The 16275-nt window shown below is 36.6% G+C and overlaps 1 pseudogene; it reads left to right on the top strand.

Moving 5' to 3' along the window:
- Positions 1–16275, top strand: part of LOC139361196 (centriole and centriolar satellite protein OFD1-like) — a 55234-nt pseudogene that overhangs the window by 23448 nt on the left and 15511 nt on the right.

The following is a 16275-nucleotide window of genomic DNA, read 5'->3' as shown; positions in this document are numbered from 1 at the left end:
ATGATAAATAGGAGGGCCACACATTCGGTAGTGACTCTACCCTTAGGACCATTATCCAAAACCTACAAAACTATTATGAAAGCCATGGAAGTCTCAGAGAAAAAGCTGTTCTATCAGTCATGGAGTCCATTGTAAAAGAACAAGAAGTGAAACACAAATTTCTATACCTGCCAATATGTCCAGTACCCTGTTAAGATAAAAAATTTACTCCCAAAACTGAAAGCACAAATTACCCATTTCAGCTGCTATATATATATATATATATATATATATATATATATATATATATAACTTTAAATCTAATTCACCCCAAAACCATGGTGTTAACCCTTATCATCCTGTAGGCTAAGAAATGGAAACTTGATACAAAGAAAGTGCAAGCAGCAGATTAGACTTGTAGGTGGAATGAAAAAAAAAAAAAAAAGCTATTCTTTCAGTTAGTTAATAATATTCCTGCAGTATGAGCCAAAGACAATTCATCTGGTTTAGCTGTAAATCAAGCACAGGTGGTAGTCATGTTAAAACCAAAAGAAACTCTGATTTGGGTTCATTAGTACCCAGTCCCCCAAGAAGCTATTTAAGGTGTCTGTAAGCATTTCAACTGGCTTTACCAGCAGGAAATCTTAGTTGGATGCCAGTCTCTCTAGAACACTCCATTTTTGCCAGTATGAAAACCATTGTCAGGCCCAGACTCTAGTAAGCATAGGCTAGTGCAGGACTTGTGCACCATAAACCAGGCCACAGTGACCATCCTCCCAGTGGTACAAAATGCACATATTTTAATAAATCTCATTCCAGCAAGTGTTCCCTGATTTACAGTCCTAATGTTAAAGAATGCTTTACCCACAAAAGGAAGCCAACCCTTTACACATACTACATAGTCCAAAAACAATATAACCAGACACACTGCTACTCAGGTAATAGCTCTAACTAAACATCAACCATTGCCCAAAGAAGAAAACATGTTTTCCCATAAAGAATAAAATAATACTAATGCCTTCTATTAAATTTCTCCTATAAAAGACATCCAAAAAAAAAAAAGAGAGAGAGAGAGAAACATGTGGCAAGACAAGGGGTAAAATTTTCTCTGTGTAGCTAGCTCACTCCAAGGAGAGCTATAAAATAACAGTCTAAAAAGCTGAGACCAAGGAATTGGGTTGCAAATACCCCCTACTCGAGTAAAGTTGAAAAGGAAAGTGAATTACTTTACTCTCTCTCCTTCTCTGAAGCATAAATTATGACTATGTTTACCAACGCTTGTATGTAGTAAAAATTTGTAGGTTCTTGTTTTTCTTTCAACACAGCTGCAAACCCCAGCTATGCAAGGCAAGAAGTTATGCTAAGTGAACAGTTATGCTATAAATTACATAACCTTCATAGTATAATTAGCTGCTTTACTTCTGCTTCTGTAAGTTTGCTTATAAAAACTCTGCTCAGTCTTTACTCAATACTCAACTTTTTGGACATAAGTTCACTGAGCTGGTGCACCTAAATAAATCCTCCTGTTTCCTCATATCAGCTTCTCTGATCCTCTGTTTCCTGCAACACCAGTTATGTTCCCAATGCTTTTTTCTTTTTTTGAGACAGAGTCTCACTCTGTTGCCCAAGCTGGAGTTCAGTCTCACCTTACTGCAGCCTCTGCCTCCTGGGTTCAAACAATTCTCCTGCCTCAGCCTCCTGAATAGCTGGAACTACAGACATGCAACACCATGCTCAGCTAATTTTTATATTTTTAGTAGAGATGGGTTTTCACTGTGTTGGCCAGGATGGTCGCAAGCTCCTGACTTTGTGATCTGCCAGCCTCAGCCTCCCAAAATGCTAGGATTACAGGTGTGATCCACCACACATGACCAGGTTTGTCTTTTTTTTTTTTTTTTTTGTAACTATGATAAGCAAAAAGAAAGGATAAGACACACATATCCTGTGTAGGGCACTCTGCTCACTCAAGTTTGTGCTATTGCCTGTTTGTCTGATTCATGCTGTAATATGCATATATTTCTGGAAATGTTTTATTATTGTTGAAAAATTAAACTCAGGAATAGCATTCAGAGTCCAACACTATTCTTCTTTAACAACTGTATTACCTACTTCACAGCCTATCATAGTTACAAGGAGTAACTGTGTTAACAGGTATTAATTGCTGTGAACAATGTCCCATGGTCTTGGTAAGGTGGAGCTAATCTTTGCAAGAAAAACAGAAAAGGAATATTTCAGAGCATTTTACTGAGTAACAGAGGCTTTTTTTTTTTTTTTTTTTTTTTTTTTTTTTTTTTGCCATGTGATGCTCTTGGGTTTTCTACTATTAAAACTTCATATTCATGAATTTTATTCTTCCCATCTAGTCTTTACCAGAGATAGACTGAACTTCAAGACAAAAGGGAATTTTCAGATATGGACAAGCTAACTTTTACAGATAGTAAGTAATCTGACTCATCTTTTGAATGTAAGTTTCAACATAAGTACCAGTTTTCTTAAATTGAAGGTCTAGAAAGCTTAGTTCAGGTGTAACATGTCTATTGATATATACATATATATAAATATATCATATATATCATACATATATATATAGCAGTTACAAACTGAAATATTTTTATTCTATGATAAAACTACAAGTAGAGCTATATCACTTCCTTTTCCTTTCATGAAGCTTTTTATGGTTGTATCTGTTTCATTTTAAAAATTTCTGCATGACTAATTTCAGAATTTAAGCTAAGCTCATAAATAAATCATTAACTTATCAGATTTAAAACAAGTGATTTTTAAAAATGTATTTCTTCCTTTATACGGAATACAAGGATCTTATTTTTCTTTTAATTTACTGATTATATCTATTTTCTCAGTTCTAGAAAAGTTCATTTTTAGGGAAAGAGTGGAGATAAAAGAATATTAAGAATCCAGAAACTGATGTCCTGAATATGGCCTTGCCCTAGACTGTCTCACTTTGTAGTCACTTTGTAAGTGTAAAATAAGTATGTAGAGCTTATCATCTCTAATGTTCTTTCCAGCTTGAGAAATTTTTATATTTGTATGTAACCCATTGGCTAGTCTTGTAAAAGTCATCTTCAAATCAGGAAGTATAGTATTTTGAAAAGTTAAATGAGAGGGCTTAGTAGATTTTGTGAATGTTTGTTAAAGTCTTTGTGTTAAATCATTGACATTTCAATAGAGTTCAAATGATTATCAACAAGTCATTTGAATTCTTCACTGTCACTGAGTTGACTTTCCTGTTGGGAAATCCAGTTTTGTAAACAAAGTTAATTCTTTCAAGTACAAGAACACTCTGACAAGCAAATACATTGGCAATGAGTTGTGTTTGGAACTTCACAAAATCCTCTTAGGAAAAAGGGCACCTAGCTACTTTGGCTGCAGTTCCCCTGCTTCAGGCAGTTGCCCCCACATGACCCTGCTCTCCTTTATCTTGTTGTTATTGTTAAGGACGAGCTCATGGGAAAACCATTTTTGGCTCATGCAGATGCAGAAAATGTGCCTGGCTTATTGAAACAGATGAGTTCACTTCTGGAATTATGCCTCATGTGGGCGCATATGTAGAGATATGCCTCATGTGGACGCTGCTGCAGCTGCTGTGCCCATCTCATATCAGCAGGCAAGTAACTTCTTTATTATAGCTAACAGTCAACAGGGTCACATCTGTGTACTCTGTGAATTACTTCATGTATCACTGACAGCCTTTTTGCAGGTGTAAATTAGTCAAAGTATTGGCATGGGGGTTATAGTGTCATTATGCGGTTAATAACATTTCTGAAGTAATTTCTATGTTAACATGTAAAGACCCTGATGAGGAAAGGAAACATTGCAATGAAGGACTTCTTATTTAGGCTTCCCATGTCAGTTGCTTAAAAGTGTTTCCATTAACTATTCAGTGTCCAGCATACTATGTGGACTTCTCCTTAAAACTCTCCTACAAAAACTATTTCATGCAGGCCTTATCATCTTGAGAAATCATGAGGAAACACTGAAATAAAAGTTAAATCCCATTATATAACTGTAATGTGATTCAAATATTTAAATATTATTTCTTTTTCTATCTATATGCTTCCTTCATGTCTTAAGAAATTAGGGAAAAACACTTTGTATTTCAAGTTCTGGAAAAGCTGTGACAGTGAGTTAACACTGGAGAAAAACTTGGCCATCAGATTTCTCTTGTCTGGCACACTTCCTCACTCCAGTCTTCTTTCAGATTACCTACTTTACTTGCTGGAAGTGGAGGGAGATGGGAAGAGTGCTGTAGGAGCTTTTCACTTTGTTCCAGGGCTGAGCAAACATCCACGCTCTTTTCTTTTGGGATCAAATTGTTTAATCCTCAAATATGAAAGAAAGGTTCTCAAGTTCAGACACCTCTTAGTTCCCCCCAAACACTGGAAATACATCATCTTTAAAACATTTCCAAAACCTCTTGTTAGCAGTTTCTTGCTTATAGTCATGTCACTCAGGAACATATAGAATTACTTAACGGGCAAGGAATTTTGAGAAGTTGGACTTTGCTGATTGCAGAATAAATCTGCTTTGAAAATCATTCAGTGAAACTTGGTATAGAGTCTGTCTCTGCTGGACACTTTCCTTGGGGCTGAACATACAACAGTGAACCAACCGAGCCCTTGTCTTCCTGAATTTCTAGTTACTGAGGCAGATGGTCAGCAAGCCATTACCCAGGACAGCAGAAGAAATGAGCTGCAGCTGACGAGTAGGGGACATGGCCACAAAAGGGAGTTTCTGACAGGCAGCCATTTGTCACAGACCTGAGCAAGGGAATAAAATAAGGTGATATAATAAAGAAAATCAACTGAGTAATGAGGTGTTCTGCCTCTGAGAGAGAAAGTATGTTATAATACTGGCTTTAAAATTATTAAGCAGCATAGTGAGTAACATTGTAGCTATTAAGAAATTTTTATATTTCTCATTTCACCTGTTCATCTGGGCACAAACGGCATTGAAAAGCCTGAAATTTGTTGTCTCTGATACGAGGTGCACAATAAACACACTTTATTTCTTTGCCTTTGTTTCCAAAGAGGTTTCTGTATTCCACCATGCAGATACAAAATACATATCTGAGCAGAAAAATAGTTTATTCTTCCTCTTTGTTTCTCAATATAGAGGTGCTTAAACAACATTGACATTTTGAGATTACTATTCCACATAAGAAAGCAATCTCATTTTAAAGTAACCTTTGTTTCTTCTAACAAGAAGAAAGTTACATATCTGCCTGCATAAATGATCAAGTGTCTCTTTTGGTATTTTAATTTCATGAAAAGGATTGGGAAGAGATGGTGGGTGGAGAGAGAGGAAAAACTGTATTGCTTCTGTCTTGTTCTTGAAACTAACTCAGTCCCTGCTAATGACTTTAAAACAAGGCAGAGCAAAAAGGTTCTGAGTCCTCCGGTAAACCTATGAATTTTTTTTCTTATTAGCATTACTAGCTTTAAAAAATAGGTTATGGTTCAGAATTGGAACAGAAAGGTCAGCATAATTCTTTCTGTGAATGAGTTCTAATTAAACATTTGAGATGTAGATATCTGTGCCAAGATGCAGAGGTAAGGGACAATTTATTAAAATACGGGCCTTCCCTGGAAAAAATAGAAGTGGACAAAACAAGTCTGTGTAGGATTTCAAGAAGCAGGTGCAAGATATTATGCAAGTAAGGTGCTGGAGTGGTTTGGTTATCTGTCACTTCAGAAATAAAGAAGAGATGACATTTCAGTTGAGTTTTGAATAGCCTATCAGGCTTCATGACAGTGCAGGAGTGCTGCAGGCTGAGGAGACAGTAAAGGCAAATGCCAAGCAAGGAAGACACAGCCACAGCCAGGCCCCAGTTAGTGGATTGACACAGACAAAATATTGCTAGTACAAAGTTGGTGGTGTAACAGGAACTCAATATGGAAATATAAAGGCAGAGTATTGGAGCCCAGACTACCATGATGTTGAACTTTACCAGAGCAGAAACATTGCACAGCAGATCCACACCTTGCCCTTGGGAAATTCCTGGTGCAAATGACCACAAGTTACTGGAAGGCAGAGACTGACTTCAGGGAGAGTCCTGACTGGGCTGTTTAAGTATTCCAGGGAGGTGGTGAGGAAGGCCTCTGCTGTAGCTGAAGGACAGGGAATGTGAATGTGCCCGAGCTTGTTCCTGGGATGACGGAGGATAGAAAGCGCATGATCAAAAAAGCTGGGATGATCACGTCTGGGTGGAAGCTGGTGCTGTGGAGTTTTCACATGTGTATGGCAGGAAACTGTCAGAACTGTGGATGGGAGGGTAGGTAGAGAGACCAGGAGTAGAGGTAAAGTCATGGAAAAAATCCACATCCGAGTAATCACAAAAACCCCAGAAAGGATTGCCATCCACTCAGAGGAAATAGGAAATGAACAGTGAGATGGCTCGAATAGCTGGGGGAGTGAAGGGGTGTGATGTCTGTTCTGTTTTTTCAGGGCAGAATAGACTTGAGCATCTTTATGTGAGTAAGAGTTATGAAACTTCTCTGCACATAAATAGGGATTGGTGGATCGGTCACAGTCCTAAAGAGAGGGATCATAATCAAAAGCAGAGGCAGAAATGTAGACTTTGTTTTTGAAAAGAGAAAGGAGATCTGTGCAAAAGACGAGAACCTGCGACATGGAGGGAGGATATGTCAGTTGGAGTTGGTCGTGATGAGGCTGACCTGTATTTATCTCAACCAAGTGAAGTGGGATGCAGTGTCAAGGAGCGGATTGGGGGCTTGAAGTCAATGAACATGGAACAGCAACTTGAAGCAGGTCAGATGTCAAGCAAACGCCAAGCAGGGTCTCCCCTGGGTTTTGCCAGGACTCCTGCAGACTTGTCTCACATTCATTTGAAGAATCTGATATGGGCAGCAACTCTTTATTTTCTGTCCTATTAGGTGTAGATCAGGAACACGTTGAAGAACAAAAGGAAGAAGAAAAAAAATATGGAAACAGCAAGTGAAAGAACGAAGGCAGAGAGAAGAAAAAAGGCATAGTCACCTACATTTTAGAAAGGCAACAAAGGAAACTAGAAAAACTGGATCAAGAAAGGGTAATAAGATGACTTAATTCTCTGTGCAAGTTGCTGAATTGTATACCTTTCATAGGTACATTGGGGTGAGTGAAGGGAGTCAACTAGTGTCTGAAATCCAGAGGAGTGGCAGGGGCCCTAAACAGCATCCCTGTCTTCTTCTTGTCTTAGAAGTAGTGAGAAAGGCTGCATAGAATATGCAGCTTAGGAGTTTAGTAGTAAATGATTGTTTTTGAAGTTAATTTTTGTGCATTCTTATCTGATCCTTAAATAAGACTGTCAAAAAAGTAACCTGTGCTTTGCTTCCGAATGATGCTTTGAAATCAGAGTTGAAAGAAGAGGCTGTCAATGTCGGCTAACCGACACTAGAAGAACACAAGGGTGGAGACGGCTGCTAGTCCAGTTTGCTTCCAGTGGCATATCCTGCCTCCCTTTTTCCTGAGGTTTTCTTCTGCCCTTCTATGTTCTGATTCTTGTCCTATCACATAGATTACTCTGTCTACTTAACACACTTGTTATGTCTTGCTTGAATTACTGTAACATATGAATGCTCCCTGGATTCTTCGTTAATTCAAGTGTAAAGCACAGGACACTTGAGGGAAATTAATCACTTCCTTCATTGAGATGACCTATTTGTTTTTCATTGATAATAGCAATGACTTCCATTATAAAAAAATAGTTCACTGGCATATACTCTGTGGGCGGGAGGAACAACACGGGGCTTCTGTGGTTCATTTTAACTTCTTGGAACAGGAATCCACATCCGATTAATCTTTCTTCTCCACTAAAGACAAAAGGTGAAAAGCATACAAAATCCAAAGTTCATACAGAACCTTGAGTCTCTTTTAGAAGTATTACTCTTTTGATGAAAATTTATCTGTTGTTTTCTTAAGATAAAATATTTTAAAGATTTTGGTTTGTCAAAGTTTGAAAATGTAGGGTGGTTTATTGTTTTAGGAGCAAGAAAAAATTTATTATCACATCACAAGTACATCAGTACTGACATTAATATTTAATATAAGTCTGAACTATCATGGTGCTAAATATACCTGATGGTTTATTTTGATGCACTTGCTAAATTTTATTTGTGTAAGTCACTGCTTATTTAGTCTTTTAAATTACATGTATTTTTCAAAAATTGTTCTTAGAGAAAAGTATTTCATAAAATTAATGCATACCTAATTTCAAAATTCTTTCCTTTCCCCCATGTAATGAGAGCTCAAGAAAGATGGTTCAGAAAGGCTCCCTGTAGACATGCTTCAATCTAGTGACAAAGTTGAAACGGACTTGATTTCCCCACACACTGTGTTTTATATGTGAACAGTTAAGTGCTCATGCTGTCAGCCAAAAGAAATGGTTGGAAATTTGAGGTTGCCTGTAAGAAATTACTGAATTAGAAAGAATTAGTGATTATAAAAATAATGGTTTGAGGTTTTTAACTTGTGAAATTGATCTTAATATTATTTATAAGCTAGGCCAGAAACTCCCCAGGAAATAAATTGAGAACATTATGAAGATACCAAATAAATCAGACACAAATTTTCAACATTTTTATATTTTAACTTTTGTCTTGCCTTTGGTAATTTAACAGAGTTTATTCATGGAGAACCAGATGACTTTTGTTAACCAAGTTTGCTCCTGAGCTGTTAATTCAAATGTGATGAGAAGTTACATAACATTTACTCCTTTGTAAACATTTATCTGTTATTGGTCAAAACTCTCAATAGAAAGCAGTGTGTAATCCAGGGTATTTGTTTTTTCCTGATTATATTTGGTACTATAATGTATGAACCAAGAAAAAATTGAATCAAATGAATCCTCTTTTCCATTCATAAAATTCATTACACTAAAAGGAGCTGTCCTTTTTAAAAACACTTCTTATTTTTGTCTTAAATTTTTAGATATGTCTAACCTATCTCACTGGTAAAATCTAGGCCTACATTTTGGAAGGTGAAGCTGTTTTCTTTCGTCTGAAGAGTTGGGCTGCCATCTGTAAAAGAAGAGGTTATTTTCCGAGCACATTTCTGATTTCCACCTGAACATTAAAATACAGATTTTTCTGGCATTGGAAATAGTACAACATTGCCTCTCTGCTTTCTATATGATGCCTGTTGCTTCATATAGAATTTATATGTTGAATTTGTATGTTGGATTATAAATCCAACATATAAATTTATATGTTGGAATGTAAATGCCCCAGTGTGATAGACCTAAAAAGTGGAGATTTTGGGAGGTGATTAAGAGTGCAATTAGCAACCATTTAAAAAAAACTGAATGGAACTAACTAGGCTTTTTAGCCCTTCTGCCATTAGAGGACACTGTATTAGTCCCTTGTGAAGAACACAGAAACAAGATGCCATTCTGGATACAGCGACCAGGACTTCATCAGACATTGAACCTCTCAGTGCCTTGATGTTGGACTTACCAGTATTTAAAACTTTAAGAAATTTATTTCTGATTTCATAAGTTATCGAGTCCAAGGTATTGTGTTATAGCAGCAGGAACATACTGAAATAGCATCTTTATTGTGGAACCTTTGGTCTTTATAGTTTCTGAATGGGCTTCAAGTATTTCATTAGTTCTTAAACACAGGGTTCCTCCTTTACAATTGACTTCATTTTTCTTTTTCAAAAATCAAGTTTTACAACATAGAACTGGGGGAAAAAAAAACCTATTCAAATCTGTTGAGTGTCCTAGGTTTTGTGACAGAATCAATGCGGATAATTTAGAGGCTGCTTGTGATCTCAACTATGTATTATTGAAAGATTTCTCTGTCTATTCATGTGACTTTAATAATTGCACAAAGCTCTACTTAAACAGTAGGCAGTAAGGATTGTGACAAATAGCACACTAACTGAACTGCTGATGGGTTTTCTGTCATACATGAATAAAGGGTGATGATCCAGAGTCAGCACCTCAATTAGGAGTGGCCATGTGTCAATAGTGACAAAGGCTTGGCCTCACTAAGAAAGGTCAGATAGGGAGAGCCCAAATTCAGAATTACGTTGACAGATAATGAGTTCAAAGAGATTACATAATGAATTTCTGAGTAACATATTTAGCTCTGCAACTCTAGCAAGTAATTGTTAGAACTGAGTTTCTACATATTTCTGAGTAAATCTTTGAATTTTTGTACCTTGGATTTGAAAAATAAACAAGTACACATGGGCCCTGATCATTTGTAATTTGCACAAGTTTAAACCTTGCTAATCTTATAGGTAGGTGGCCTTTATTTGTTTTAAAACTAGTCAGAAGAGTTCTTACTTTATACGGAAAACTACAGAAGTGCTAGTGGCACTTTTATGTCCAATACAGCCCAGTAGATTATAATGATTTCTTAAAACTCCTGAAGAGATTTTTGTCTGAAATTAACCAAGAGTACTCACGGACTTGATTTCCATACCAATGTGAAATGTTTACTATGCACACTATTCTGAAGTAACACCAGAGTGAGGACAAATAAAGATAGGATTTATATATGGTAAAAAGGAAAGTAAATGAAGCCATATTTTTATTTCATTTCTCTTAATACATCCACAACTATTTTCACCAATATAGGTCTTTAAAATAAGCATACACAAGTATTGACTATTATGTACAAATATTTATTTTGACCCTGGAATAGAACTATAGGAAACTCTTTTTTTTTTTTTCTTTTTTTCTTTTTTCTTTTTAAGCTTTCTTTTATTTTAAATTGATAAATAATAATTGTACATAATATGAGGTACACTCTGATGTTTCAGTACACGTATACATCATAAAATGATCAAATCAGGGTAATTAACATACCTACCACCTCACATGTTTCTTATGTCTTTGTTGTGAGAACACTTTAAATCCACTCTTTTTGCTATTTTAACATATACAAGACACAAACTGTAGTTATCATGCTATGCAACTGGTCACCAGGCCCTGTTCCTCCTTTCTGACCGATTCTCTGTACCCTTTGACAAATATATCTCCCTTTTCCCCCGGCAATTCTCTTCCTCTCTTCTCCTGCCTGTGGTAACCACCGTTCTACTCTCTACTTCCACGAACTTGACTTTTTTAGATTTCACATAGAAGTGATACTGTGTGGTATATATCTTTCTGTGCCTGGCTTATTTTACCTGGCAGAATGTCCTCTAGGTTCAGCCATGCTATTGCAAATGACAGAATTTCCTCCTTGTCTAAAGGCTGAGTAATATTCCACTGTGTAGTTCTTTCCACAGTCTTTCTTTTTTTTTTTTTTTTTTTTTAGTATTTTTTAAAATTATTTATTTATTTATTTATTTTTTATTATTATTATATTTTAAGTTTGTGTCCTTTGTAGGGACATGGATGCAGCTGGAAACCATCATTCTTAGCAAACTATCACAAGAACAGAAAACCAAACACCGCATGTTCTCACTCATAGGTGGGAACTGAACAATGAGATCACTTGGACTCGGGAAGGGGAACATCACATACTGGAGCCTATCATGGGGAGGGGGGAGGGGAGAGGGATTGCATTGGGAGTTATACCTGATGTAAAGGACGAGTTGATGGGTGCTGACGAGTTGATGGGTGCAGCACAGCAACATGGCACAAGTATACATATGTAACAAACCTGCACATTATGCACATGTACCCTAGAAATTAAAGTATAATAATAATAATAAAAATAAAATTAAAAACTCTTAACAGTGATTGAAAATATCAATTAACTGTTAGGTTACAAAAAAACTATATATATAGTAAAATTTAACTATCTTTTAATAAAAAATATTAGGCAACATAAACAAAACTTCCAAAAGTTTCTGATAATAGGTACCAGAATTAGAAAGGTAAAAATAGGCTTGAGACACTACCTCTTCCGGAATACTGGACTTTGAATGCACCACCATTGCTGGGAAAAAAATGGTTAAATCTGTCATGCAACAGGAAAACACAACACATAGCTGTTTTTGAATAGTCATTCTTTACAGAAGAGAGCTTCTCCCAGTTAAAAAAATAAATCCCAAACAGGCATTTTTATGGGTTAACCAAAAAAAGGAAAATTTGATATATGATACTTGATGTTCAAATTTAATCACATCCAGTTAAAACTGTACTTCCTCTCCTAATTTGGAATATGTTTCTGCACATATGGTATTCTAAAATCCAGGAAACAGCTAAATCACAAGTAAACTTTTAACGTGAATATACATAGTGGATCCTAAATTAAGCAGCCCAATAGAATAGCACTGATGCACAGTGATATAGACTATTTCATAAAGAACTGCACAGAGTTTACAATTGCTAACGCCAAGCACCTATAGTAACTTATTGTCTGGAGCACAATAATGCAGAAGGCAAACTTCTCTTAAAAGTGGCTTAAGCTCAAGCAGTTTTCTTGCGGAACATCAAATTTTTTTATTCCAAGCAATTAAGATTGAAATAAGAAAAAAACGAAATACCAACCCAAACTTAAATTACTTACATCTTCAAGTCTATAAAAGTAGGAGGTTATAAGTCTGCAGAAAATTTGAAACTAGGTTTTAGATAGTTAATATGAAACTGATTACCCAGACCATGGAAAAATGGTTTAAACTGGTGGTCGTTTTGGTAAGGTAAAATTCTTAATTTTAAAAAACATATATAGCACAAAATCCTGTGAAAGATATTTGGCTGTTTGGTTATGTTATAAAATCTGAGCAATGTATACCAAATACTCCTTAAGGCAGAGCTGACATTTATTTCTCAAGGAAATAAAAACTGGAGCACTATTTTGTTGAAATAAAACCTACTATAAGAGTGCTTCTGTAATTCTTGTTAATGAGTCCAAATCCAGTTTATTTATTTATTTATTTTATTATTATTATTTTATTTTTATTTTTATTATTTTTATTTTTTATTTTTATTATACTTTAAGTTCTAGGGTACATGTGCATAACGTGCAGGTTCGTTACATATGAATACTTGTGCCATGTTGTTGTGCTGCACCCATCAACTCGTCAGCACCCATCAACTCGTCCTTTACATCAGGTATAACTCCCATTGCAATCCCTCCCCTCTCCCCCCTCCCCATGATAGGCTCCAGTATGTGATGTTCCCCTTCCCGAGTCCAAGTGATCTCATTGTTCAGTTCCCACCTATAAGTGAGAACATGCGGTGTTTGGTTTTCTGTTCTTGTGACAGTTTGCTAAGAATGATGGTTTACAGCTGCATCCATGTCCCTACAAAGGACACAAACTCATCCGTTTTTATGGCTGCATAGTATTCCATGGTGTATATGTGCCACATTTTCTTAATCCAGTCTGTCACTGATGGACATTTGGGTTGATTTCAAGTCTTTGCTATTGTGAATAGTGCCACAATAAACATACGTGTGCATGTGTCTTTATACCAGCATGATTTACAATCCTTTGGGTATATACCCAGGAATGGGATGGCTGGGTTATATGGTACATCTAGTTCTAGATCCTTGAGGAATCGCCATACTGTTTTCCATAATGGTTGAACTAGTTTACAATCCCACCAACAGTGTAAAAGTGTTCCTATTTCTCCACATCCTCTCCAGCACCTGTTGTTTCCTGACTTTTGAATGATCGCCATTCTAACTGGTGTGAGATGGTATCTCATTGTGGTTTTGATTTGCATTTCTCTGATGGCCAGTGATCATGAGCATTTTTTCATGTGTCTGTTGGCTGTATTCTTCTCAGCACCACATTGCACTTATTCCAAAATTGACCACATAATTGGAAGTAAAGCACTCCTCAGCAAATGTACAAGAACAGAAATTGTAACAAACTGTCTCTCAGACCACAGCGCAATCAAACTAGAACTCAGGACTAAGATACTCAATCAAAACTGCTCAACTACATGGAAACTGAACAACCTGCTCCTGAATGACTACTGGGTACATAACGAAATGAAGGCAGAAATAAAGATGTTGTTTGAAAACAATGAGAACAAAGATATAACATACCAGAATCTCTGGGACACATTTAAAGCAGTGTGTAGAGGGAAATTTATAGCACTAAATGCCCACAAGAGAAAGCAGGAAAGATCTAAAATTGACACTCTAACATCACAATTAAAAGAACTAGAGAAGCAAGAGCAAACGCATTCAAAAGCTAGCAGAAGGCAAGAAATAACTAAGATCAGAGCAGAACTGAAGGAGATAGAGACACAAAAAAACCTCCAAAAAATCAATGAATCCAGGAGTTGGTTTTTTGAAAAGATCAACAAAATTGACAGACCGCTAGCAAGACTAATAAAGAAGAAAAGAGAGAAGAATCAAATCGACGCAATAATAAATGATAAAGGGGATATCACCACCGACCCCACAGAAATACAAACTGCCATCAGAGAATACTATAAACACCTCTACGCAAATAAACTGGAAAATCTAGAAGAAATGGATAATTTCCTGGACACTTACAGTCTTCCAAGACTAAACCAGGAAGAAGTTGAATCCCTGAATAGAACAATAGCAGGCTCTGAAATTGAGGCAATAATTAATAGCCTACCAACCAAAAAAAGTCCAGGACCAGATGGATTCACAACTGAATTCTACCAGAGGTACAAGGAGGAGCTGGTACCATTCCTTCTGAAACTAGTCCAATCAATAGAAAAAGAGGGAATCCTCCCTAACTCATTTTATGAGGCCAACATCATCCTGATACCAAAGCCTGGCAGAGACACAACAAAAAAAGAGAATTTTAGACCAATATCCCTGATGAACATCGATGCAAAAATCCTCAATAAAATACTGGCAAACCGGATTCAGCAGCACATCAAAAAGCTTATCCACCATGATCAAGTGGGCTTCATCCCTGGGATGCAAGGCTGGTTCAACATTTGCAAATCAATAAACATAATCCAGCATATAAACAGAACCAAAGACAAGAACCACATGATTATCTCAATAGATGTAGAAAAGGCTTTTGACAAAATTCAACAGCCCTTCATGCTAAAAACGCTCAATAAATTCGGTATTGATGGAACATACCTCAAAATAATAAGAGCTATTTATGACAAACCCATAGCCAATATCATACTGAATGGGCAAAAACTGGAAAAATTCCCTTTGAAAACTGGCACAAGACAGGGATGCCCTCTCTCACCACTCCTATTCAACATAGTGTTGGAAGTTCTGGCTAGGGCAATCAGGCAAGAGAAAGAAATCAAGGGTATTCAGTTAGGAAAAGAAGAAGTCACATTGTCCCTCTTTGCAGATGACATGATTGTATATTTAGAAAACCCTATTGTCTCAGCCCAAAATCTCTTTAAGCTGATAAGCAACTTCAACAAAGTCTCAGGATACAAAATTAATGTGCAAAAATCACAAGCATTCGTATACACCAGTAACAGACAAACAGAGAGCCAAATCAGGAATGAACTTCCATTCACAATTTCTTCAAAGAGAATAAAATACCTAGGAATCCAACTTACAAGAGATGTAAAGGGCCTCTTCAAAGAGAACTACAAACCACTGCTAAGTGAAATAAAAGAGGACACAAACAAATGGAAGAACATACCATGCGCATGGATAGGAAGAATCAATATCATGAAAATGGCCATACTGCCCAAGGTTATTTACAGATTCAATGCCATCCCCATCAAGCTACCAACGAGTTTCTTCACAGAATTGGAAAAATCTGCTTTAAAGTTCATATGGAACCAAAAAAGAGCCCACATCTCCGAGACAATCCTAAGTCAAAAGAACAAAGCTGGAGGCATCATGCTACCTGACTTCAAACTATACTACAAAGCTACAGTAACCAAAACAGCATGGTACTGGTACCAAAACAGAGATATAGACCAATGGAACAGAACAGAGTCCTCAGAAATAATACCACACATCTACAGCTATCTGATCTTTGACAAACCTGACACAAACAAGAAATGGGGAAAGGATTCCCTATTTAATAAATGGTGTTGGGAAAACTGGCTAGCCATAAGTAGAAAGCTGAAACTGGATCCTTTCCTTACTCCTTATACGAAAATTAATTCAAGATGGATTAGAGACTTAAATGTTAAACCTAATACCATAAAAACTCTAGAGGAAAACCTAGGTAGTACCATTCAGGACATAGGCATCGGCAAGGACTTCATGTCTAAAACACCAAAAGCATCGGCAGCAAAAGCCAAAATTGACAAATGGGATCTCAGTAAACTAAAGAGCTTCTGCACAGCAAAAGAAACTACCATCAGAGTGAACAGGCAACCTACAGAATGGGAGAAAATTTTTGCAATCTACTCATCTGACAAAGGGCTAATATCCAGAACCTACAAAGAACTCA

Source organism: Macaca nemestrina (genome assembly GCF_043159975.1).
Source record: "Macaca nemestrina isolate mMacNem1 chromosome Y unlocalized genomic scaffold, mMacNem.hap1 SUPER_Y_unloc_1, whole genome shotgun sequence".
NCBI classification, from domain to species: Eukaryota; Metazoa; Chordata; class Mammalia; order Primates; family Cercopithecidae; genus Macaca; species Macaca nemestrina.
The sequence above is the reverse complement of the archived record's forward strand: the minus strand, read 5'-3'. Positions and strand labels throughout refer to the sequence as shown.